Genomic DNA, 23,872 nt, shown 5'->3' on the forward strand with positions numbered 1-23,872 from the left:
TTAATTCATCCGTTCTTCTGGGACCCTGCTATTGAAAGCCCAGCACTACTGTAGGGCCTAAAAGGATATGAAGACGTTTCATAAATCAATTCATCTGGTCAACAAATATTTATTAGACACAGACATTTACTAAGTGGAAGACACAATGCTTAAGGGAATGATTAAGACATGGACCAGATCTCAAGGAGCTTACAGTTGGGAAAAGGAGTTGGTCACATGAATAACTATAGTACAAGGAGGAAAGAGACGCATGTAATAGAGAGGGAAAAATAACAGATATGGCACTCATAGGCTGGAGGGTATATTTCTAGCAGAAGAACAGTTTGAAAGAAGAGCGGTGCACGTCAGTACACAACTACTTGATCCTTTGGTATCCCTGCTCAAAGCAACACCTGTGCACAGTGCTGGTCACCTGGCCAGAGGTCTATGATGTGCTTGGACTCAATAAATAAATAAATAAGTAGATAAACAAATAGGCTGAGCCAATCAAGTTCCCTCTCTTAGAAACATGAACTAGGGGATTTCCCTGGTGGTCCAATGGTTAAGAATCTGCCTGCCAATGCAGGGGACGCGAATTCGATCCCTGATCCAGGAAGATCCCACATGCCACAGAGCAACTGGGCCCCTGCGCCACAACCACTGAGCCCACACTCTAGAGGCTGAGCTCTGAAACAAGGGAAGCCACTGCAATAAGAAAATGCAACTAAAGAGTAGCCCCACTTGCTGCAACTAGAGAAAGCACTTGTGTAGCAATGAAGACCCAGAGAAGCCAAAAATAAGTTAAAAAAAGAGAGACACGAACTAGAAAAATTTGAGTGACTGGTCTAGTCTGACCTGAAGCCATACAGGTTCTTTTGTGAACTTCAAACTGGGGTTTGTAAACCCTTGGGAGTACACGGAGACTTTCCAAGCGCTACACACACACTCAGTTTTAAGATAATCAATTTCCAGATCCTCAATTTCCACAAAAGCCCTTTCTAGAACATGGGTGACAGAATTGTAGGACACGGTCCTCTCCAAAACATCCGTGGGACATTGGGTCCATAAGACATTTGGTCCACGTCAAAAGGTCCCCGTTATTTGTGTATGTATGTGTGCGTGCTCAGTCGTGTCTGACTCTTTGCGACCCCACAAACTGTAGCCCGCCAGGCTCCTTTGTCCATGGAATCTTCCAGAGAAGAATACTGGAGTGAGTTGCCATTTCCTTCTCCAGAAGATCTTCCCAACCCAGGGATCGAACGCGAATCTCTTGCATTGGCAGGTGAATTCTTTACCACTTGTGCCACCTGGAAAGCCCCGAAACTTCCAAAATGTCCATAAAGCATATTTAGTCCATGCCAAATGGTTCTGGAAAGGTCCAAACGTCTGCTAACCACTGAGAGAGGTGCAAGTTGTCCTTTCATACCTGCTCTTTCGAAACAGCTCTACTCTTTTACAAAAGAAAGACAAACTTCTTACTCATCCCATCCCAAATCTTAACTGGGCTAAGGCCAACTGGGAAACTGGAAAACTCCCCCAGCCACCACACAAGAGGACACAGAACACTGCCAGTGAGACACTCTAATAAGTAAGTAGTAAATCTTATTTGCAAGCTAGGTGGTTTCCAATTCTTGTTTTTCATTAGGAAGGCCCAGTAGAAGTAATTAAAATGCACCTGTCAGTGATAGATCACTATGTGATTTTTGGTACATAACTCAGAAGCAGATCAAGAACACTGAGCTGACACCACTTTAATAAAACTCGTATTTTTTATCTATTAGTTTATACGAATGAGGGTTTTCAGTGTTTACATCTGTATAAATGAAAAATAGAAATATAATAGATGCTGGTCTGTGTCTCATATCTCATGCAACAAATAGTATTCTTCCATGGACAGATTAAAAAAAACCCCCAAAACAGAAGAAATAACCCAGCGCCAGCAAGAGTCTACCTCTGGACCTGGGTGACAGCTGCATGGGTGGTGGTGTGCTTACTCTGTGATAACCTGAGTTGCACACTCAGACTTCATCACATATGTATATGTTGTACATCAATAAAAAAATGACTTAGCCAAAGCATGGAAACAACCTAAATGTTCATCACCAGGTGAATGGATAAAGAAGATGTGGTACATACACACACACACACATACACACACACAAATATAAACGAATACTACTCATCCATAGAAAAGAACAAACTAATGGCATCTGCAGCAACATGGATGCAACTCCAGATTGTCATACTGAGTGAAGTAAGTCAGAAGGAGAAAAACAAATATCATATAATAGCACTTATATGTGGAATCTAAAATATAGCACAAATGAACCTAATAACAAGAAAGAAATAGACTCACAGACATAGAGCTCAGACTTGTGGTTGCCAAGGGAGGAGGGTGGGAGAGGGATGAACTGGGAGTTTGGGACTGGTAGATGTAAACTATTACATTGAGAATGGATAAACAACAAGGTCCTACTGTTTAGCACAGGGAACTATATCCAGTCTCCTGGGATAAACCATGATAGCAGAGAACATTTAAAAAAGAATGTGTAAAACTGAGCCATTGTGCTGTACAGCAGAGATCGGCACAACACTGTAAATTCATTATACTTCAAACACAACCCTCCCCCAACACCGCAAACAAAAAAGTGTATTTACATGAAAAACAGTTAAAAATTACTTTAAAAAGTCTCCAGCATCACCATCTAAGGTATATTTTCAATATAATTTTAGTTTCTATGTGTATTATTTATCCAAATTAGAATATACTTTATGCTATCTTGATCAACTGCACACTTTTAATAATCATTATAATGATAACTCAAACAGGAAGAAAATTTTAGAACTTTATGATTTCAGGAAATTTTTAAAGTTTTAACTTCATATAAAATTGTTACAAAAAATTAGGATAGGGAAACAAATGATAGAGTTTTAGGGACAAAAACATATTACATTAGCATAAAATTCCACGGGGGAAGTGAAACAAAATTTCAGGAGAGAAAGGAACACTGACTATTAATGATGAACATGTTCACGCATTTTTAAAATGGATGATGTGGGTATCAAATTCCATGGTGTTTAGATTCCACTGGATAAATTTAAAACTGTGATGTCATAGTTTTACTTAAAAATATCAATGTTTACAATGTACTGGAAATTGCATCTTCTGCAGACATATGATAAAAAATGTAGATGTAAACTTAAAAATGTGTGAGGGGGTAAATGGTTTTACAATATCCTTTTATGGGGGATTTTAAGCAGGAAGTTTTTGAAGACCCTCCCTCCAACTGGGAGCAAATCTAAGTTGGTCTCTGTCCCTTTCTGAATGAGACGAGATGGATATGGACAAATTCAGGGTGAGGCATTTGGCTTGGTGGAATGAAGGGTGGAACAAGGAAAGCAGTGGGGTGGGACAAAGCCTGGGTAAACATGGCTGGAGCAGACCCTGAAGATGAAGCCTTGAGGATTCCCAGTGACCACCCGCTAAGAGGGTCTGACCTCCTGATTAGCTGCTTACTCCATACCCCCATTTCCAAGTTCAAAGCAAACTCAACATCATCTCCCCCCAAATGGATGCTCCTCCAAAGCCTTTGGGACATCCCTGATGGTCCAGTGGTTAAGACTTCATGCACCCAGTGAAGGGGGCTCGGGTTTGATCTCTAGTCAGGGAACTAGATCCCACATCTAAAAAAAAAAGATCCTGCAGGTCGCAACTAAGACCTTTGAGTGTGTGCGTGCTAAGCCGCTTCAGTTGTGTCTGACACTGTGTGACCCTATGGATTCTAGCCTGCCAGGCTCCTCTGTCCATGGGATTTTCCAAGCAAGAACACTGGAGTGGCTTGCCATGCCCTCTTCCAGGGCATCTTCCCGACCCAGGGATTGAACTTGTGTTTCTTATGTCTTCCGTGTTAGCAAGTGGGTTCTTTACCACTAGCACCACCTGGGAAGCCTAACTAAGACCCAGCACAGCCTAAATAAATAAATATTTTAAGAAAACAAACCAAAGCAAAGTCTCACCCTCGACTCCTGCCTCCCCCTTAACCAACCACCATGACCCATCAATTTACCACCTAGTATTTTCTGAACTCCACCCATTTTCCTCTGGTTCCACTACTAGCACCCTAGTCCAGGACACTGTATTTATCTTCTGCACTATCCCAAAAGCATTCTGATTAGAGATCTACCTGCTCTCAGTCATGTCCATTCTCCACACAGCAGCAGCAGAATAAACTTTCTGAAATGTACTGTGATAACATCATCCCACTGTTTAAAACCTTTCCATGGCATCTTTAGTACTGTTCAGTTTAAAATAAAAATCATAACAGGGCTGACAGGGTTCCCCATGGTTTGTTCCCAGCTTCAGGATATAACCCTTTTCTCCTTGCTTTCCCCACCAACTCTCTGTCCACATTCCCAGTCACTCTGGTCTCCCAGAGTGACCAGGTTCCATGAATCTGCCAAGCTGTCTCTTACAACAGGACCTTTGCACATACTGCCCTTCCCCAATTTGGAGAGCTTTCCCCTTCCCTTCTCCACCTCTTCATCCAGCCAAGTCCTGGGCATCCTTCGGTTCTCAGCCCAAACTATACTTTCTTAGAAAGTCTATCCTGACCTCAACTCCCAAGGCTACATCAGGGTCATTTCTTTTATGTTCTCATAAAACCACACCCTTTCCTTCAGACCACTCTTCTCAACCTGTAACTATATTTCCACCAGTGTAATTATTAGCGCCAAAGAATTGATGCTTTTGAACTGTGGTGTTGGAGAAGACTCTTGAGAGCCCCTTGGACTGCAAGGAGATCCAACCAGTCCATCCTAAAGGAGATCAGTCCTGGGTGTTCACTGGAAGGACTGATGTTGAAGCTGAAACTCCAATATTTTGGCCACCTGATGCGAAGAGCTGACTCATTTGAAAAGACCTTGATGCTGGGAAAGATTGAAGGCAGGAGGAGAAGGGGACGACAGAGGATGAGATGGCTGGATGGCATCACCAACTCAATGGACATGAGTTTGGGTAAACTAGGGGAGTTGGTGATGGACAGGGAGGCCTGGCATACTGCAGTTCATGGGGTCGCAAAGAGTCGGACATGACTGAGCAACTGAACTGAACTGAACTGATAGACAAATAGGGTTTACAGAGCTGAGAGGACCAGAAAAAGATTCCTCCTGTGGGAACGTGCACAAAGGCAGAGAATCAGGTGCAGGGGTCCATGCTGAGGCTCCACGTCCTTGTGACGAACTCACTGATGATCAGGCTAAATTTGTATGATCAGGGATAGATTGTGGGGGTCTTAAAATGATGTTCAGGGACATCCCTGGTGGTCCCTGAGACTCCAAGCTCCCAATGCAGGGGGCCCAGGTTTGATCCCTGGTTGGGGAACTGAATCCCACATGCCACAACTAAAGATCCTGCATGCACAATTAAGGATCCTGCATGCTGCAACTGGGACCCAGCACAGCCAAATAAATGAAAAAAAAATTATGTCCAGCAGTGTTATACTACGGGCATTAGCCCTAGTGATATCAGAATGTCCTGCCCGGCTTAAACCTCACCAAGTAACCTTCCTTGAAAGCCTTGCAGCATGGCACCTCCCCCAGGAAGAATTACTTGCTGAAACTCACCAGACTCTGACCATGATCTGATTCCATGTCTCTCCATTACACACCGTGGGTGGAAGGGAAACTAGATAATTTTATGTCTGTTGACCTGTCTGCTCTGTTGTGTTCCCAGACTGCTGCGCAAGAGGGATTACTTGGTGTTCTGAGCTACTGTATCCGTTATTTGTGGATAATTTCAGAACTGGGAACGTAGTTTATTTATAAAGAACCCTAGAAAGCAGAAAACGCTAGAAAGTCAGAGGCGGGGCTCCCAAAATGTTGTTTCCCAGGCCAGCAGCATCAGCATCACTTGGGAACTTGTAAATGCCGATTCTTTTTTTTTTCCTTTCAATTTATTTTTTATTGACATATAGTTGAATTATAATGTTGCACTAATTACTACTATACATCAAAGTGACTCAGTTATATATGTGTGTATATATATATACATACACATTCTTTTTTCATATTCTTTTTCATTTTGGTTTACACAGGGATTATAGATTATAGTTCCTACTGTGCTTTATAGTAGGACCTTGTCGTTTCTACGTTGTATATACACCAGTTTGTATAAATGCTGATTCTTGAGCTTCACCCAGACCCACTGAATGTGGGGGGTGGGGTGGGGCCCAGCAGTCTGTGCTTTTTTAAAAAAACATTTCTTTTTGGCCGTGTCGCGCAGCATGCAGGATCCCAGTTCCCTGACCAGGGATCAAACCTGAGCCCCTCCACCCCCGACATTGGGAGCACAGATTACCAGCCACTGGGATGCCAGGGAAGTCCTGGTAGTCCGTGTTTTAATGAGCCTTCCTGTTCAGTCTGATGCCCTCTCAAGTTGAAGGTTGTCTGTAACTTCCAGACCTAGAAGAGTACCTGACTCACAGTAGTAGGCAATCAAGAATCATATACTCTGTATAATGGCTCTAGGTTCACCCACCTCAGTTCAACTGATTCACATATGTTCCTTCCTATGGCTTAGTAATATTCCATTATATATATGTACAAAAACCCCTTCATCCATTCATCTGTCGATCGACATCTAGGTTGCTTCCTTGTCCTGGCTATTGGTGGGAGGGAAGCTCTAAAGGGAGGGGATATATTTATATATGTGTGTATGTGTATATATACACATATATACAGTTATGACTGATTCACATTTTTGTACAGCAGAAACCAACACAATATTGTAAAGCAATTGTTTCGTTGTTAAGTCATGTCCGACTCTTCTGCAACCCCATGGACTATAGAACGCCAGGCTCCTCTGTCCACGGGATTTTCCAGGCAAGAATACTGGAGTGGGTTGCCATTTCCTTATCCTCCAGTTAAAAAATTAATTGAAAAAAGTGAATCCAGATACCATAAAATGGAAAAAAAAAAGAATCATATATTGAATGGAAGAGAGGAAAAATGACTTCCCCAGGGAGATGTACTGAGGTAACAGCAAAACCATATGCTACTTATTTCATTAAGTTTATATATTTTTGAATAGATACTAAATTCACATGGTTCAAAATTCAAAAGGTATAAAAGAGCATACAAAAGAGTGAAAATAATCTCAAATAAATGCTTGAAAATGAAATGAAAAGTTAGAGCAAAATTTTTATAAAGGGTACCTCAGACAGCCAGCACCCCTCCGGACAATCACTCAGGTTTGTATATTCTAGAGACACTTTATGCTCATACAAGAATGCTTGTACACACCCCCACCCCTACCCCCATTTACACAGGCAGCAGCACACCAGGCCCACAGTTTAACATCTGGTCAAATGTTTTTAAATAAAACATTTAAAACCTGGAAACTGTTCTTCTTGGTGGATTAGTCAATCCCACAGGACTGTTATAATACTAACTCAAGATTCAAGTCTTTATTATTTTGCTAATAAGGTAACTGCTTTTCTCATTATGTATAACACTTCCTATTGGGTAACTGGCACCAGGAACTTTTTCATTCATGAATGAATTAACAGAACAACTGCTTTCACATTTCTTTGGTCAAGTCCTTCCTTAGAACAAGACTCCAGGATTTTGGATTCAGCTCTACAAAAACATTGCCTGCTCAGAACCTGAGATGCTCGCTCTGATTCCTCTGAAGCATTAGAGTCAAACGACCTGCTTTGGTGTTATGCCCTCATTGGCTGTCCAGTCCTTCTAAGGCAGGGACAGCATCCTCTCCATTTGGGTTCCCAGAGACTGGGACACAGCCGATGCTCAATAGACACTCATTGAGCTGCAATGCCAAGTCAGACAAATGAGGCCTAAAGCACTTCACCCCCAGATTCCTATGCCTCTGACATGGACCGAGGGGCCAGAATTTACTATTTTCCCAGGGTGCTAAAGTGCCAGAGTCATGGAATGCTATACATAGTAAGAAGGCTCTCCGGAGATGTTTTAGCACAGGGTTTTTCTGTGCAGGACCAGACAGTAAATATTTTCAGCTTTGTGGGCCATACAATGTCTGTTACAGCTCTGTGGTTGCAGTGCAAAAGCAGCCATAAACCATATATAAATGTGTGGTTGTGTTCTAACACAATTTTATTTATGGACACTGAATTTTATATAATTTTCACATGTCAAGAAATAGTGTTCTTTTTTGGATTTTTCTTCAACGTGAAAAACGTTTCTGGGCCCACAGGCCGTTCAAGGACAGGCGGGGGCTGGATTTGGTCCCAGCCACGGCATGTTGACCTCTGTTCTAGTGCATCAAAGTCCCTCTCCCCTGTCCTTAAATCCCCCGGGGGTACAGGAGACAGGACGAAGTCTGCAAAGAAGGATGGAAAGGACCATCCTTTGAATCAGAGAGAGAGAGAGAGGAAGTTGACTTTGGCCAACGGTTCGGCAAGACTTGTTTGCTTATAATTCAGGGTAACACCCGGCTCCCGCCAGACCACCACCGCTTGTTTGAGGAAGAAAAACCAAAAAGATTTTCCTTTTTCTGACACCAGGCTATCCTTCAGGGACTATACACACAATTCCCCTAGTGACTTGGCTTCGGTCTTAGGCAAGACTTCCTCTCAGGTCTGTCAAAGGAGCTTAACTTGGATCCTCCTGGAATTCTGTTCCCTGAAGGAGGCAGAAGCCAAGGGCAGTTCTCCAAGACATTGACTCGTGGCTCGTGGTCTCCTTTCTAGCAACACTGTTGTTCTAAATGCTTTCCGATTAGTCTTCTAAATAAAGCCAGTGGGTGTTTTATAATCCAGTAACCCAATTACCGTGGACCAGTTCTGCCAATGCCAGCGATTAGAGCTGAGTCTTCCTCCATGCACGGCGCCTGGCTCACCCTTGCTCCCTCCCGCCCCCACTGCTCCCTGCCCCTGGTCTCACACTGACTCATCCCTGGGTGGATTCACAAGGCTTCCTTTGGGCACCAAAAGACATTTATTTCTTCATCTTTCAGTCTCACTCTATAACATCAATTGCTTCCTCCCAAGCCCCAGGAACCAGGAAGAAGCCTGACTCACAGCCTGGAGAGTCTGGACTTCGCTTCCTGGGGCCAGCTCTCCACCAGGGCATGGAGATGGGAGCTATTTCACTTTCTGGGATGCAGTTCTCACTGTCCGTGCTCTCTCTGGGCCAACAGGAGTTCTACCAGAGGATTAATTAACATCGTCGTTCCCAGCCCTCATGACTGCCACATGGCACTTCCTTCCCACCCTAGCTGGCATGAAGCAGTGTGGATGCTGAGGACATGGGGAGAAAAGGCGGGGGAGGGGCTCAGGAGTCTAGGGGGGCTTCCTGGAGGAGGCAGAGATGGTCTGAGGGGGCCTTGCTGATACATTCCCAGATATAGTTTTTCAAATCAACCCTCCTTGACAAATGGCTGGGACTAGTGGGGAGATTAGGAATAAAAACTAGTCGGACTTCCCTTTGTGGTTCAGTGGCTAAGACTCTGAGCTCCCAAAGCAGGGGGCCGGGGTTCGATTCCTGGTCAGGGAACTAGATCCCGCATGACACAACTAAGACCTGGCACGGCCAAGTAAACAAACAAATATTTTAAAAAAGGAATAAGGACTAGCCAGAGGTTGATAAGAGATGTGCAGAGAGAAGGCAGGATGGGGAGACACCTGAACCATTCACACGTGAGTCCCTGGGCGACCTGAACACTGACTACTCACTCATCACACATCTCTCCTAAAGAGCTGCTGCTGGGAGAATTTCAGGAGCCACGTAACTATATTTTGAAGACCTACTTTGTGCCAAGAGATATGACTAGGTCATGACCACTGGCCTCCCAGCCCAGAGACTGGCATCTGTGCCTGGCCTTATCCTCTGTATTCCTTCCTGCAAAGTCACATGGAGGACCTACTGTGCCAGCGCCCTGCTAGGGGAGACAAAACCCTGCAAACTTCTGTCTTGAAGCCCACAGTCTTGGGGAGGGGATAGTTGCCAGGCTTCCTAAAGAGCCAAAAAAATTCCCAAGGAGGAGGTGGAGGGGGCAGAGGAAAGCCTGGCAGGGGGTAGGGTCACTTCAGCCTGCACCCAGGAGGTGCTATGGGCCAGTCCCCTGCTGCTGGGGACTCAGGGAGGATCTCGGCAGGGTGACCAGATGGAGGGGTCTGGGCGAGGGTTGCAGGGAGGAGCCTCCACTCCTGCCCCTGAGAACCTGAGGCTTAGGCCTTGTGAATCAGCACTGGGGGGTGCAGCCAGGGAAGGAGCCCCGTTCCCACAGCTGTCCTGGGCAGGACAGGGAAGGGATAGGAAACTGGAAGGATTCCTTCTGATGCAGCCCCAGGGAGCACAGGGTGAAGATGGAGGGAAGGAGAGGGGCTGGCAGGTAGATGTAGATTCACTGGCCCCACTCCCAGCAACAAGAAACCTAAGAAAACACAAGTTAAGCACCTGAGGACCCTGCTCCTATCACTCAAGCCCCACACCCAGCGCCCTGGGCCAAATTGCTGGGAGGGACTCCAGCAGTTCAAGCAGCACAGACTGGCTTCCACTGCAGGGAAGGGAGAGGGGCAGCCAGCACTGGCCCCTGGGACTACACCAGCCCCTATCCCCAATGTTGCCCAGGATTCCAGGTAGGCTGCATGGTTAGGGGCTCAATTCACAAATGAAGCTGCTGGCTTGGCTTTGGTCTGTAATGTTGAAGATGTTAGATTTTACAGAAAACAAATGCTCCTGGACACCCAAGGCCTGGAGAAGGAGCTGGTGTATCAGGGGAAACCACCTCCCTTCTTTCTGGCAAGCAGCTCACAGTTCACTGGGTAACAAAGCCTGGGATGCTTCCTTGTGTGGAAATAAATGCATGAAGGTTCTCGTGCTCAGGTGTTACCTCTCTTGGCCCTTCTGACTGTGTTTCAGGCTTCTCTGGTGGCTCAGACGGTAAAGAATCCACCTACAGTACTGGAGACCTGGGTTTCGTCCCTGGGCTAGGAAAACCCTTTGGAGGAGGGCATGGTAACCCACTCCAGTATTCTTTGCCTGGAGAATTCCATAGACAGAGGAGCCTGGCGGGCTACAGTCCACGGGGTTGCAAAGAGTCGGACACGACTGAGCGACTAACACATACACTTGGCCCTTCCGTCTGCGTTTCGGACGGGAGGTACCCTGAGTTATGACGTCAGTGCCACACTGGGCCATCCTGTCAACACAGGCCCCAGCCTGGGGCAATGCCACGGCCCTTCTGGCCCAGAGTTCTAAGACTTTGGGGAGAATTCTGGGAGTCAGGAAACAAGCCAGAAGGACCTCTGGTGTCTGGGGCTGGAGGCTTTCCCAGCGGCACTTCCTGAGTTGGTCCCTCCTCCGGGCCCCTGTGAACTGGGTTCTGGCGGATCATCCTCAATCCGCCCCCACCTTCCCAGCAGGGGTGAACTCATCGAGGGCAGCTGGAGGCCCCTTCTTGCTCGTCTCCGGGACCCAGCCTGGGCCCTACACCTGGCCCTGTGCTAAGCAGGCGTTCGCTCAGTGGAGGCAGACACAGGGCCTCAGCGCCCCCTCTCATCTCCCACCACCCTGGAGCCCCTGGACTGAAGTCTGACTCAGTGGCTTGGCTGCCCCTGGCGATGTCTCCTTCGTCCTCGTGCCAAGCAAGGGGGGCCAGCCTTCCTCATCAGAGGAGAGGGCACCCTGACCAGGCTCCTACAGCCCACGGGAAGCTGTTGAGGGAGGGGAAGCAAAGGGTGGACAGACTCAAGGATGGAATAGGGAAGACACCCTGCAAGCTGTCAAGACCACTTTTGAGACCACTTTTGGGAGGATCTTGTCCCAAATGACAGCACACGCCAAGACTGAGGGAAACTGCATGCTTTAAGTTACAGATGCTTCTAGGAATTCCACTATTACAGAAAAAAGTTGGAAGTGAATATTCACCTGAGAGTCCCGCTGTTGAGGTTCTGTGTGCAATAGTGGGAGGACCACAGGGCCTGGCTTCTGTCTACCCAACAGCCTCTGAGAGGCCTCAGGAGATCAAGAGGCTGTCCTACCCTTTGTGAGGTTTGCCCCCTCCTCTGGTAATCCTTCCGACCCTCCTGGGAAGCTCCCAAGCCTGTCTGGACTCGCTCAAGACCGATGTCCCCTTGGTCACTGGCTCTCATTACCTCACTGCCTCCATTCCTTGCCAAAATAACTTTCCTTGGGACTTCCCTGGTGGTCCAGTGGTTAAGAACCCGCCTTACAATGCAACCTGATCCCTGGTCAGGGAACTAAGATTGTGGATGCTGCAGGGCAACTGAGCCCGAGTGCCACAACAAGAGAGCTTGCGAGCCACAACGAAAGATCCTGCAGGATGCAACAAAGAACTGACGCAGCTGAATAAATAAATAAATAGCAAAAAATAACTTCCCTTGGCTGCTCTAAAATCAGAGGGCCGAAGTGATGCATCCACCAGGGTCCCCAGCAGCTGAAACAAGAAGGCAGGCATGGGGTTCCCAGAGCCTGGGGGCCTCGGGGAAAGTGAGCACCAAGCCCTGGGCAAAGGTCTATAGGCCCAGACACATGTCACTCCTCCAGGTCAGTTCTCAGACGAGAACCAGAGCAGAAGCTTGGGTGTTCTATTTCTCCACCATTGCTAGACTCTAAGTTCTACAGAAGCAGAGCTGTCTTAATACCTCTGCTTTTACATCTCTCCCTTGCTTCTCCATGATGGTATGAGCAGTGTTTGACCCAAAGCCGACCCACTCAATTTTGAGGGAAAGCAGTCAACAAGCTTGTCAAACTTCCCTTCTCTTTTGCATCCACAGGTCATCGACTTACATCACACTGGATTAACTGATGCGCCCACAGGAACAAGGACCCTGAGCACGAGAAGGTTTGGGAACGCGCTTGGTGCTTGCTCGGCTCCCGACCTCATTTGAGGGAGTGGGTGCTATGTGTGTGGGTGTCTGGGGAGCTGTGGATGAAGGTTGTGAGGTAGGAGTTGGTTAAAGACCCCTTTGCCTGCGTGTGAAAGTGTCTTGGGAACTTTAATATGCTACAGAAACTCATGATGTTGCTGAATGACACCTTCCTGCAGTGTTCTCTCTGCATTTCTTCTGCTGCTGGCCACGTTGCACAGCTTGCGAGACCTTAGTTCCCCAATCAGGGATTGAACCCGGGCCCACAGCACTGAAAGTGCCGAGTCCAAACCACTGGACTGCCGGGAGTTACATCTCTATGCATTTCATGTGTTAGTTACATGTCTTCAGGTTAGGTGCAGACCCTCTGGGGGCCAAGAGCTGGGTTCCCCGTGGTGCTCAGAGCAGAGGTGGGTAGGGCAGGGCCTTGGTGAACACTTTCAGAGATGAGCGCAACTCTTTTTTCCAAAGGCTTTCACAGCAGGATTTCTGACAAAGCTGACATCTAGACATCACGTTTCAGGAAATGGGTGAGGAAAGACGGGTCTCTTATCTCCTTGAGTGCCTGTTTAACCCCCTAAGGGGTTAGACAGAAATCCCCAGCCTGAATCCCCAGCTGCTCCTGGCTGAGCTGAACCCCTCAACAGTTTAGAGGGGACATGGCACCCTCTGCTTGCAAAAGGGAGAAGAAGCCAAAGCCTATGACCCGAACCTCAAAAGCTTTTTGTCTCAGCAGATGACCCTAACCCCACTTCACAGAGAACAGGGGGCTGTAGGTATTCACCACCTCCACTTCCTGCTGCCACTGCTGCTAAGTTGTGTCAGTCGTGTCCGACTCTGTGCGACCCCACAGACGGCAGCCCACCAGGCTCCCCCGTCCCCGGGATTCTCCAGGCAAGAACACTGGAGTGGGTTGCCATTTCCTTCTCCAATGCATGAAAGGGAAAAGTGAAAGTGAAGTCGCTCAGTCGTGTCCAACTCTTCAAGACCCCATGGACTGTAGCCTACCAGGCTCCTCTGTCCATGGGATTTTCCAGGCAAGAGTACTGGAGTGGGTTGCCATTGCCACTTCCTGACCCTCACACAAATGTCCACCCTCCACCTGCACCCCAACAACTCTCTCTCCACTCATCTTAAATACTGGACGGGCCTGGATCAGAAACATGGGACCCTAAGAGCTCACCTCCCCTCCTTCCAATTGGTTATCAATTCCGGTTGGCCTCTCCCCCATAACATTCCCTGACCACCTTCTTCTGTTATCCCCGCTGTCCCAATCCACAGAACAGTCCTTTATAGCTGGCCTCATCCGCTCTAGCCCTACCCCCTCTAGCCCACTGTCCACAACACCTCTCTGCTTCAAACCACCAATGCGCCCTCTGTCCAGAGGAGAAGCATCCATAGAGCTCAGCCCAGCAGAGGGCCCCCCAAGATTTGGCCTCACCTCCTCTTTCAATGATTTGCCTCACCCATACATGTCTCGAACCCTCTATATGGAGCCACACAGAGTCTCCAGAATACTGGTCCCTCTGCCTGAAATCCCCTTTTCCTCTTTCTCCTACTTCTCAACCTACAAGTTGTTCCTGTTCAAACCTATCTTTTATGACACCTTCCTTGATTCTCAGACATTCAATGAAATGAAGTTTTTACTGAGGTCCCGCTATGTACCAGGCACAGTGGACACAGTGAGGGGGGTGCAAGATGCGGTGTCAGGGGCTTGCCATCTAGGGATGGGGGAGTGTCAGACAATGACAGATCCAAGTCTGAGGCTGTGACCTCAGCAGAAGGTCAGGGGAGAATCCTCTGTGTAACTCAGTGATACAGCCACCTGCAGGATGAGAAGGATGTAACAGGAAAAACAGAGCGTGGAAAGCTGCCTCCCAGACAAAGTCAAGGACAGCACAGGCAAAGGCCCTGTGGCAGGTGGGAACGCTGTGGACACAAGAGCAGAAAGAAGGCCAGAGTGGCCAGAACAGGAGCATGGTGATGAAACTGGAGAGGGGGGCAGGGGCTAGACCACCCAAGGTTCTTAAAGGTTAGGAGTTTTATCTTTACATCAAGAGCAACTGAGGAACAAGCAAAGTGTTTTGAGTAGTGTGTGTGTGTGTGTGTGTGCGCGCGCGTGTACAAACATGTGTCACTGATCAGATTTCCATTAAGCAAAGGCCATGGGATGGAAGAGAGATCAGCAAACCTTTTCTGTAAAGCGTTAGACAGTATATATTTTAGGCTTCACAGCCAGAAGGCAAAATTGAGGTTATGATGTAGACATTTATATAATAAGAGGAAAAACAAATTTCTACAAACTTCTTGAGGAAATTCAAAATATAAGAGTAATTGAGTACAATTTTCTATAATGTAGATCTAATGAGGAGAATGGAATTATTTTTTGGAGGGATAACATTTTGTTTAATTGGGTTCAAAGTCAGTGTCCCATATCATCAAATCACCAAATGGACAAAACATTTCTAGCTCATGGGCTGTACACAATCAGGCAGCAGCTGGATTGGCCCATGGGCCATAATTTGTGGACCCCTCGTCAGAATAACGGGCTGCAGGAGGGTGAGTGATGATACTGGATGGATGTGGGGGGTCCTCAGCTTAGTGATGGTCCAGGCCAGGCAGCTCTGATGTGGGTGGTGATGGAGGGGCATCTGGGGGTGAACCTGACTGGACTTAGTGATGAGATGGGCACAGGTGTGTGGGAGAAGTGAGTGTCAAGATGACGCCTAGATCTGCATCTGTGAAGATGGAGCACCGCGAAAGCGCTTTCACTCTGAGACCCATGACAGGAGCTGTCACAGAGGCAGCTGGACCAAGGGCTCCAAGGCTCAGAGAGGCTGGCGAATCCCCTGACAATAGTGGGTAAGTGAAGACAGAGACAGGAGGCAGAATGCCTGGAGGGCAACTGAGAACAGCAAGACTCAGGCTGCGCATCTTGATTACACCACTTAGTGCCCTGGTTCCAGCTGTTTTATCTGCCTCCACCATCAGACTGGGACCTCTTCTAAGGAGCACCTACTGGGGTCAGCACAATACAGGGCACCCACTGGGAGCTAAGAACACAAGACAGGGAAGGAAAGAGAGAGGAAGGGGGGACATTTCACTTCTGCGGGCTCATACAGAAAAGAGCCCCTCCATTCACAATGGAAGTCCGCTTCCCACTTCCACTCTCAGAGCCAACCACCTCCCTGGCTAACCTTCCATGGGAGCTGCTTTCCATAAGGGTCATGGGACCTTCCCTGATCACTTAAAATCATTCAAGCATGTGTGTGCACACACACGAACACACAAACACACAAATCTCCCACCCACCAACCTTGGCCACATGATTTGTGGTGATGTATTGACAACATGCCCATCAGCTGTCAGTTCAACATGTCTAAATATTATGTTCCATCACCCAGAACATCTTTTTTTTTTTTTTTAATGAAAAAAAAGTGGCAGTCCCAGTCATAGCAAGGAGGGGAGAAAGGGGAAAAAGCCACAGGTTACCGAAAATCAATTCTCCTTTCTTCCTCCCTTTCTTTTATTTCTCTTGCCTTTTTCTGAACAGAACAGTGACAAGCTTGTGGCTCCATCTCTCCAACAGCCCTGGGACGGAGGAGGTCAGGGCTGACACAGAGACTGACCCGCCCTGGCGGCCGTGGGTGTGTCTGCCTGCGGTCAGTGGAGCTCAGAGCAGACCTGTCCCCTGAGTCCACGGCCACGAATCCTCTGGCCCACGTGGAGTCTCTGGTAAGGACAGTGAGGAGTTCATGGGAGGGCGTGCTTGTCCTCACGGCCAACAGGAGCCTTCTGGAAAGCACTGGACAAAGCACTGACATCCACTATTTTGTTTTGTCCCCACCACAGGCTGTGAGTTCAGAATTGCTTTCTCCATTTCAGAGATGAGGAAACTCACATGCAGGGGATGATGTACCCATGGCCACACACATGCGACAGGGGGTTAAACCTCTAGCCCGCTGATGCCAGGAGGAGGTGTCCTCTGATACCATGTGGTGTCCTTTGTTCATCTGTCACAAATTGGAGTAGCATGAAGTTACCTCCCCTAGCTGGACCCCTGCAGTGCTCCCCAGGAGAGCTGGCTTATACCTTGGTGCAGACACGACCTGGCCATCAGCTTCAGGGAGCCTTCAACCGTCCAGCATACAGCTATGGAAGTATGAGAAAGAATGTAATGCAACTGACACCCCAAGTTCTTTCTCCTTCTAGGTTTAAAGGGCTAGCTTCAGTTCTCTGAAACCTTTTTTTTTTTTTTTAACTCATCAGGAACTTTTCTCACTGGAGAGAAACAAAATGGATTATGTGGCAGGCGTTTCCCTTACAGAGGTACCCAAAGCACCAGACTCTGGAGTCAGAAGAACAGAATTCAAACTGTTAACATTCCACGGCAAAGTGAGAACTGGGCAGGCCTATCTAATCTCTTCTTTGAGATTTTCTGGGGCCTCAGTTTTGACATCTGTCAAAGGGGCATAACAACACCTCGTTGCTCCAGGTTTTGGGTGAAGGTTAAACAGGAGAAGGTTTGGGACGTGCATGGTGCCCAGGGAGGACTCACAAAGTCTCACCGCCTGGGTGGGGTTTCTGCTGTTTTGTTTTGACTTGGGTACAGTTTACATCAGGCTCAGTGACTCAGGGATGATTGAATATGTTTAGTTATTTGTTTCCTGGGCAACCTTCAGCCTTCCCTTGTGTTTCAGTGAGCAGCACAGCGCTCAGGGGCAGAAATGGCTAGACGTGGACGCAGCAAGGAAGAGAGAAAAACCACAGCCTGGTAGGCCCCTCCGGTGTAGTGACAGGTAACCTCTCTTCCCCTGACACCCTCCTGAAAGTACCACCACATCTGAGAACATGCACCTTTATCCCCAGGGAAGATCCAGAGTCGCCGTGGAAAGGCTTACATCCACTTAGCACACTGTTCACCAGGCGGAGGAAGAAGCAGGGGGCGCACAGGGCCACATGATTTGCTCACTGATGAAAGATGCTTCTGGGGCAGGTGGGTCCCTGCGAGAGAGGCCTGCAGATCTCCACGGGTCAGTGCGACTCGGCGGTGCCCAAGAGGGACTCAGTGTGGCCGTGGGTCAGGCCGAGCTCTCCAGCAAGGCTACCAGTAACTAAGAGGGTGCTCTGCTCTCTGGGATCTGGCTCGCAGGCTGCTCAGACTCCAGGAGAAGGAAAGAGGGGTAATTCTTGAGTGGCCACCTCAGGCTTAGGGATATTAGTGGTTATCATTAAAGCAAGAAGCTGAAAGGGGTGACGCCCCAGTTACCCGGAAAGAGACATTTCATTCCCTCCACCATGCCTAATAAGGAGATAATCTACTTCCTTTCCTGTTTCAAGGAGGGCTCCAGCTCTCAGATTCCAGGAAATTGGCAGTAACTATGTCCATATCTGATGTTTCCTTACTTGAAGTTACAGCCTCCTGGCCTCTCAAACCACGGCCCCCTTTAAGGGACGTGGGACACGCCATCTGGCAGGGCCAGCCCACGCAAGCAGGCTTTGATGCCCACATCTGCCCCCTAATGTGATGGGTGAACAAGACCCTTTCTAGTGGAAGCTCCACGTCCCTCAGAGTCCATGCCAGCCTCCCAGAAGTTAGGGGGAAAACGAGGCCAACCCTTGACATTTGGGGAACACTCCTAGACCTGTTGTTTTTCTGTGAGTTTTGAACTAAACTATGGAAGCTCCAAAGGAGGAAGAGAGTTCCAAAAGATCGCACTTGCCAGGAAGAAGCCAACTTGAGGCAGAAAGCGGAGGCCTCTGGTCGTCGGCCCAAGAAGCCCTCGGAACCACACACGACCAACAAGAGCCTCCGCGTGACTTGAGTGTTCCCCAAAACATAAACAAGAAGGCATCATGGAAGTGCAGAGGAACAAACCCCGTTTATTTCTATTCCACCGATGAGAGCAGCAAGCCTCTCTGTCTCTCCGGCTAGTCCTCCTCCTTCTCCCTCCACTCTCCGTCTTCTGGACCGGAACCAAGCCTCCCCCCTCCTCTAGATCATGTGCACACAGATTATCTGCCTCTTCATGGGACACTCACAGGAAATTTAAACATTCTCAGAAGGGGTTCTTCTAAGCCCACTTCCCCTGCCCTCCGCCCCCACCCCCCACCCAGTTGCTTCGTATTCAGGAAATGCAAACCCAATATAAAGATAACCCGGGCCAAACAGAAAAGGAGACTGGCCCTGTGACCTTGTTGGGCAAATGACTTCCCCTCCCTGCATCTCAGACTCAGCTTCTGCAGAATGAAGAGGCTGGACCTGACGGGCTGCAAGAAGCTCCCACTGCCTGCGACCAGCAAGGAAGGGCTCAGCTGGGGGAACCTTCCAGACCCTGCCTGTCTCGGGGACACCCAGCAACCTTGAGGCAGAATATTGAAGCAGCAGGGTTTTCTACCACTGACACTTGATCCTTAAAAACTCTGGCTCCCTGGGTGGGCAGGGAGCAGTAAGAGTCAGGACACCTGGTTGCCTGTCTCAGTTCTGCTGTATTTTGGAAAAGGAAAGTGAGTGAGTGGGGGAGGTTATCAGAGCAGACTGAAGCTCCAGCTAGAGTGTTTTACTTTTTTTTAAATAGAATAATCTAGGGACTTCCCTGGTGGTCCAGTGGTTAAGACTCTGTGTTTCCACTGTAGGGGGCATGGGTTTAATCCCTGGTCGGGGAACAAAGATCCCACATGCCATGAGGCACAGCCAAAAGAGGAAAAATAGAATAACATAAGTATTAAAAAGTAGAATAATCTATATGACCAGTATAATAAAGATTACTAAAATAGTTTTAGAACCAAGACCACCCAACAGAGAGGAGAGGATGGTCAGTCTCCATAGAGGCACTTACAGACTCAACCGAGAACCCATTTCCATTGGCTTTTATGAGGCCATGGCAGCATATGCGTCCTGTGCCTGGGGCGCCTCCTGCCTCTCTACCCACAATAACCTCGGCCCCCAAACTCCTCACATACTCCCGTACGTGATGTGTCCCGACTTCCTGGTTCTGGAAAGGGTTTCCACATCTGCGTCGAGCACAAACCCTGGTCTGACTGTATGGATTCTGCAGACAAGAAGAAGTCAACCAATGAAGAGTATTTAATCTACCAGTTGAGCTCCCCATGGGCAAGGCCAGTTGGATGGTGTAAATAATCAATCTTGGCTCACAGCCCTGAGTAACTAAAACGGAGGAGGGACAGGAAGCATGAATCATTATCTGGAGAGAGGCTGTTAATAAACTTTGAGGTTTGTAGGCTGGGTGGGGATGGGGTGGGGTTGGCCTGGCCCCTCAGCTAGGTCGAGAATGTCAGTGGACATCTTCTTGGGAGCCAGCCCCCCTCCCGAGTGCAACAACATCAATGCTCAGGCACCTAGAAACCCCTACCCTCCTAGATATTTGAGCCATACTCAGAGAAAGAAGACAAGCAGTTGACTCCAAATAATGTTTTGATCCTCAGAGACTGAATTTTTAAAGTCACCAATCCCTGTTTTACAAAAGTGAGTTGGTAGCCTTTATAGAGAGGCAAAAAGGCAAATGCATATCCATTCAAGACCATCATGTTCACTGGCCATGAGTGATTAAACACAGGAAACTGGGTGAAACACTGTCAAACATTAATTCCAGGACTTGTCAGGGAGGCTTGATAGGCTAATGGATGTGGCTTTCTAAGAGGGGCCACAGAGGCCATCTCCGGGGCTAGAAGCAGTGCACTGGGCCTCACTGGTTCCAGGGAATGCCCATCTCTAAACCTCAGCTCACACAACTTCTACATCCACCACGTACACGGCTCCTTTTCCAGCCACGTCACCCTACCTCTCCCCAGGGGCCAGCTCCAATCTTCTCCCTAGCATTCCCCAGAAAGCCTTCCCTGCCCAGTCAAGGACACAGTGTTGTCCCCCTTGAAAACCTACTCTGAATATCTGGCACTTAATCTTTGGAAGGCGTTTTTTCCTTTATGTATTTTTTGGGTCATACAGTCTTTTAAATGAATAGACTATTTCTCAGAGTAGTTTTTGGGTCTCAAGCAACTCTGTGCATTTTTCGTAACATTTGCCCATTGTACAAACCCCAGAGTTACTACAAATAGCAGGTGCTAAAACACTGTTGCTCGATAGATACCGAATCAGGAAGTGACACAAATCTAAGCGTAATATAAAGTCACTGACTTATGAAAAGGGAGTGTGAAATAAAAAGTAGTCATGTAAGCTGTAAGGATGGACGTAAAATGAACAGTGAAGACTACCCATCCTGCCCCTTCTGGACAGATGTCTAGCAGAGTGGGTGTGCCATCCACTGACTGAGGGACTGGGGCTCCACAAGGGAAAATTTCCCAGCAAGCGGTGTCACGAGACTCCAGCCCCCTCATGGTTCCATGACAGAGAAAACAACTTGGAGGGATGGCCAAGATGCTGAGGTGTTCCATTTCTAGAAACGACCATTTCTAGAACCCATGGTTTATAGCTGATGCAAACACTGGCCAGACCAATGTGTTTTGTTTTCCCTCAGATTATAATTTTTTTTAAAAAAAACATACCCCAGTGAGGTTGGGAATCCTACATTGACCCTAAATTTCTGCTTCCATTTCCATCCCATTTCATAAACCAACTTTGCCAACACGAAAGCATCACTGAACAAGAGCGTGAGCCCTGAAGGGGTCTCTTCTCAGTCACAATGATACTGATCAGCATGGACTGAGTGCCTGGGATATACTGTAAGCTCTTGTTACGAGCTCTGCATACACATGTCATCTCATTTAGTCCCTGAACCGCTCTGTCTGTGGTCCCCATGTTGCAGATGAAGAAACTGAAGTGCTGAGAGGTGAAGCTAGGGCGTGGCAGAGCTGGGTTCAAGCCCATAAAGTCTAAGCACCCCGCTCTGTGGTCTTCCCTCTGATGAAAGGCACGCAAAGAGAAGACAGGAAAACTAAGAGCAGGAAGGATGGGGATGGGGTTGTGGGAAAGAGGCACAGGGGAGGGAAGACGCAAGGAGAAGGAGAGGGAGCGCACGGATGAGAGGAAGCTGAGGTCTAGACGAGGTGCACATGGGACCTGGCTGTGGGTCTAGGAGGCCTTTGCCAATGGGAACGAAGCAGGAAGGTTGCTGGTGACCACGGGAGAAACAAGCCACCAAAAATGCAGAAGCCATTTCCTCTCTCGAGGAAGATAAACAGTAGATTCATAAACAAATTTTACAAAGCTGCTCAGCTATTTAAAGCATTCTGGTAGGAACTTGTATCCTTTGAGAGCATAAGGCTAATCCGGAAAAATGGTCAACAGTTATTTTGGGGAGAGAAAAGGTAGGAAAGGGGGGTGGGGAGGGATATACCCTTTCCGAGTCCCTCACCAGCTAGCCCTGTGTGCCTGCAGCCAGTTACACGTCCTTTCTGAGCCTTCTGTGAACAAGGAATAGCAATTCTTGCCCCACAGGCTATAGTGGAGAAGGAAGAAGACAGACCTTCCGGCAATATGGCCCACCAGACACCCTACTTGACCTTCCCAACGGAAACAACTAATGTACTATTTAAAATTTAAAATATAAAAATTGTAAACACGCTACTAAACTGGTAAAACTGGAAGGATTCTTCAAAGACCAAAACCAAAAGCAGGAACCTTAGGATGTAAGAGAACAGCAAAGCTGGCTTTTGCCCTATGGGTTCTTGCCACATCCTATGGATTCTAAGTTTCCCATGAGAACTGCACATGGCTCAGGAAACAGGAGAAATATCTCAGCTCCTACATAAAATTGGGACTCCAAAAGGCTCTCACCTTCAATGAATAAGAAATAGACCCACAACCCAAAAGGAGAGCACAAGGAAAGCTGACCTTGGGTTGGGTAGAAATCTGAACTCATAGGCTGGACCTCATACAGGTTTGCAGTCTGAATTCAAGTTCTGGGTAGAAAATGAATTTAAAGTGATTTTTTATTTGGGAGTGCCCCCAAGACAACCAGCAGAAGTTAATGCAAAACCTCTCTGGAAAAATCAACTTCAACCCATCCCTCAAATACTTCTCAAAGGTAGATATCTAAGGAAAATGAAGAGCTCAGAGAAACTAACAACAACAAGGGAACTTGGCACTATGAGTGCTGGCCAGCAGAACCGGACCTGCCGAGAGATCAGATTCTGCAGTTACCAGACATGAAGTTCTGCCATGTCTAAATAGGAACTTCAGTGTAGTAAAGAAAGAAAGACGTCTGTAAATATAAGCAAGAAACGAGAGGTCATAAACTCACCAAATAGATTTAAAAAAGAATGGACCAGGTGACTTCCCTGGTGGTCCACTGATTAAGAACCTGCCTTCCAATGCAGGGGACATGAGTTTGACCCCTGGTCACACGCTTTAGGATAACTAAGCCCCTGAGCCACAACTACCGAACCTGTGCACCACAGCTAGAGAGAAGCACATGTGCCACAACTAACATCTGATACAGCCAAATAAACAAATACTTAAAAAATAATGGACCAGAACGAATAGACATGATAAATAAAGAAGCTGAATGGAAAATTTTCAATGTATGGATTAAAGAGCATTTGAGACACAGAATAAATTAAATGGAAGGCACGTTTGAAGACATTATTGAGAGTTCAGCACAGAGGGACAAAGAGGTAAAAAGCATGGAGTAGAGGCTGAGAGATACAGCGAACAGAATGAGAAAGCCCACCATAGGCCTAACTGGAGTTCCAAACAGAAGTATCAGAGAGAATGGAAAAGAGGCAATATTCAAAGAATGAAGAGTGAGAATTTTCCACAATTGTTGAAAGTCACCCATCTTTAGCATTAGAAATCTCAATGAAATCCAGAATAAAGACAGAGAAACTGAGACCTAATTACATAAGAAAGAAGCAGCAGAGAGAATAGCAACATCTTTAACATTAACGAGCGAAAAATGCCAGGTCACTTATCAAGGAACAGTAATTAGACTGACAGCCAACTTCTCAGTAACATTGAGAGCCAGAGGTAGTGGAATAAGGGTTTCAGTGACAGAAGAGAATATATTCCAATAAAGTTACCTCTCAAAACTGAGAGCAAAATAAAG

At 47.4% G+C, this 23,872-nt stretch overlaps 1 protein-coding gene and 1 long non-coding RNA gene across 42 annotated transcripts in view; one reads left to right on the forward strand and one right to left on the reverse strand.

Moving 5' to 3' along the window:
- LOC145516873 (uncharacterized) overlaps window positions 1-17,485 on the forward strand; it is a 28,990-nt gene extending 11,505 nt beyond the window's left edge. Inside the window, exons 3-6 of the long non-coding RNA XR_014061828.1 lie at window positions 12,756-12,823; window positions 16,402-16,583; window positions 16,701-17,008; window positions 17,118-17,485. This is a non-coding gene — a long non-coding RNA (uncharacterized LOC145516873). The remainder of the gene's footprint in view (window positions 1-12,755; window positions 12,824-16,401; window positions 16,584-16,700; window positions 17,009-17,117) is intronic.
- The window catches only part of TRERF1 (transcriptional regulating factor 1), a 206,270-nt gene that overhangs the window by 38,465 nt on the left and 143,933 nt on the right, over window positions 1-23,872 (reverse strand). The window contains exon 3 of one of the 41 annotated variants that reach the window (XM_081518615.1): window positions 16,941-17,000. The exons of the other annotated variants lie outside the window; for them this stretch is intronic. The gene's annotated coding sequence lies outside the window, so the exon portion shown is untranslated. The remainder of the gene's footprint in view (window positions 1-16,940; window positions 17,001-23,872) is intronic. 41 annotated transcript variants of the gene reach the window in all.

The sequence above is a fragment of the Giraffa tippelskirchi genome, chromosome 8 (genome assembly GCF_054371585.1).
Source record: "Giraffa tippelskirchi isolate mGirTip1 chromosome 8, T2T-mGirTip1v1.2.pri, whole genome shotgun sequence".
Classification (NCBI taxonomy): Eukaryota; Metazoa; Chordata; class Mammalia; order Artiodactyla; family Giraffidae; genus Giraffa; species Giraffa tippelskirchi.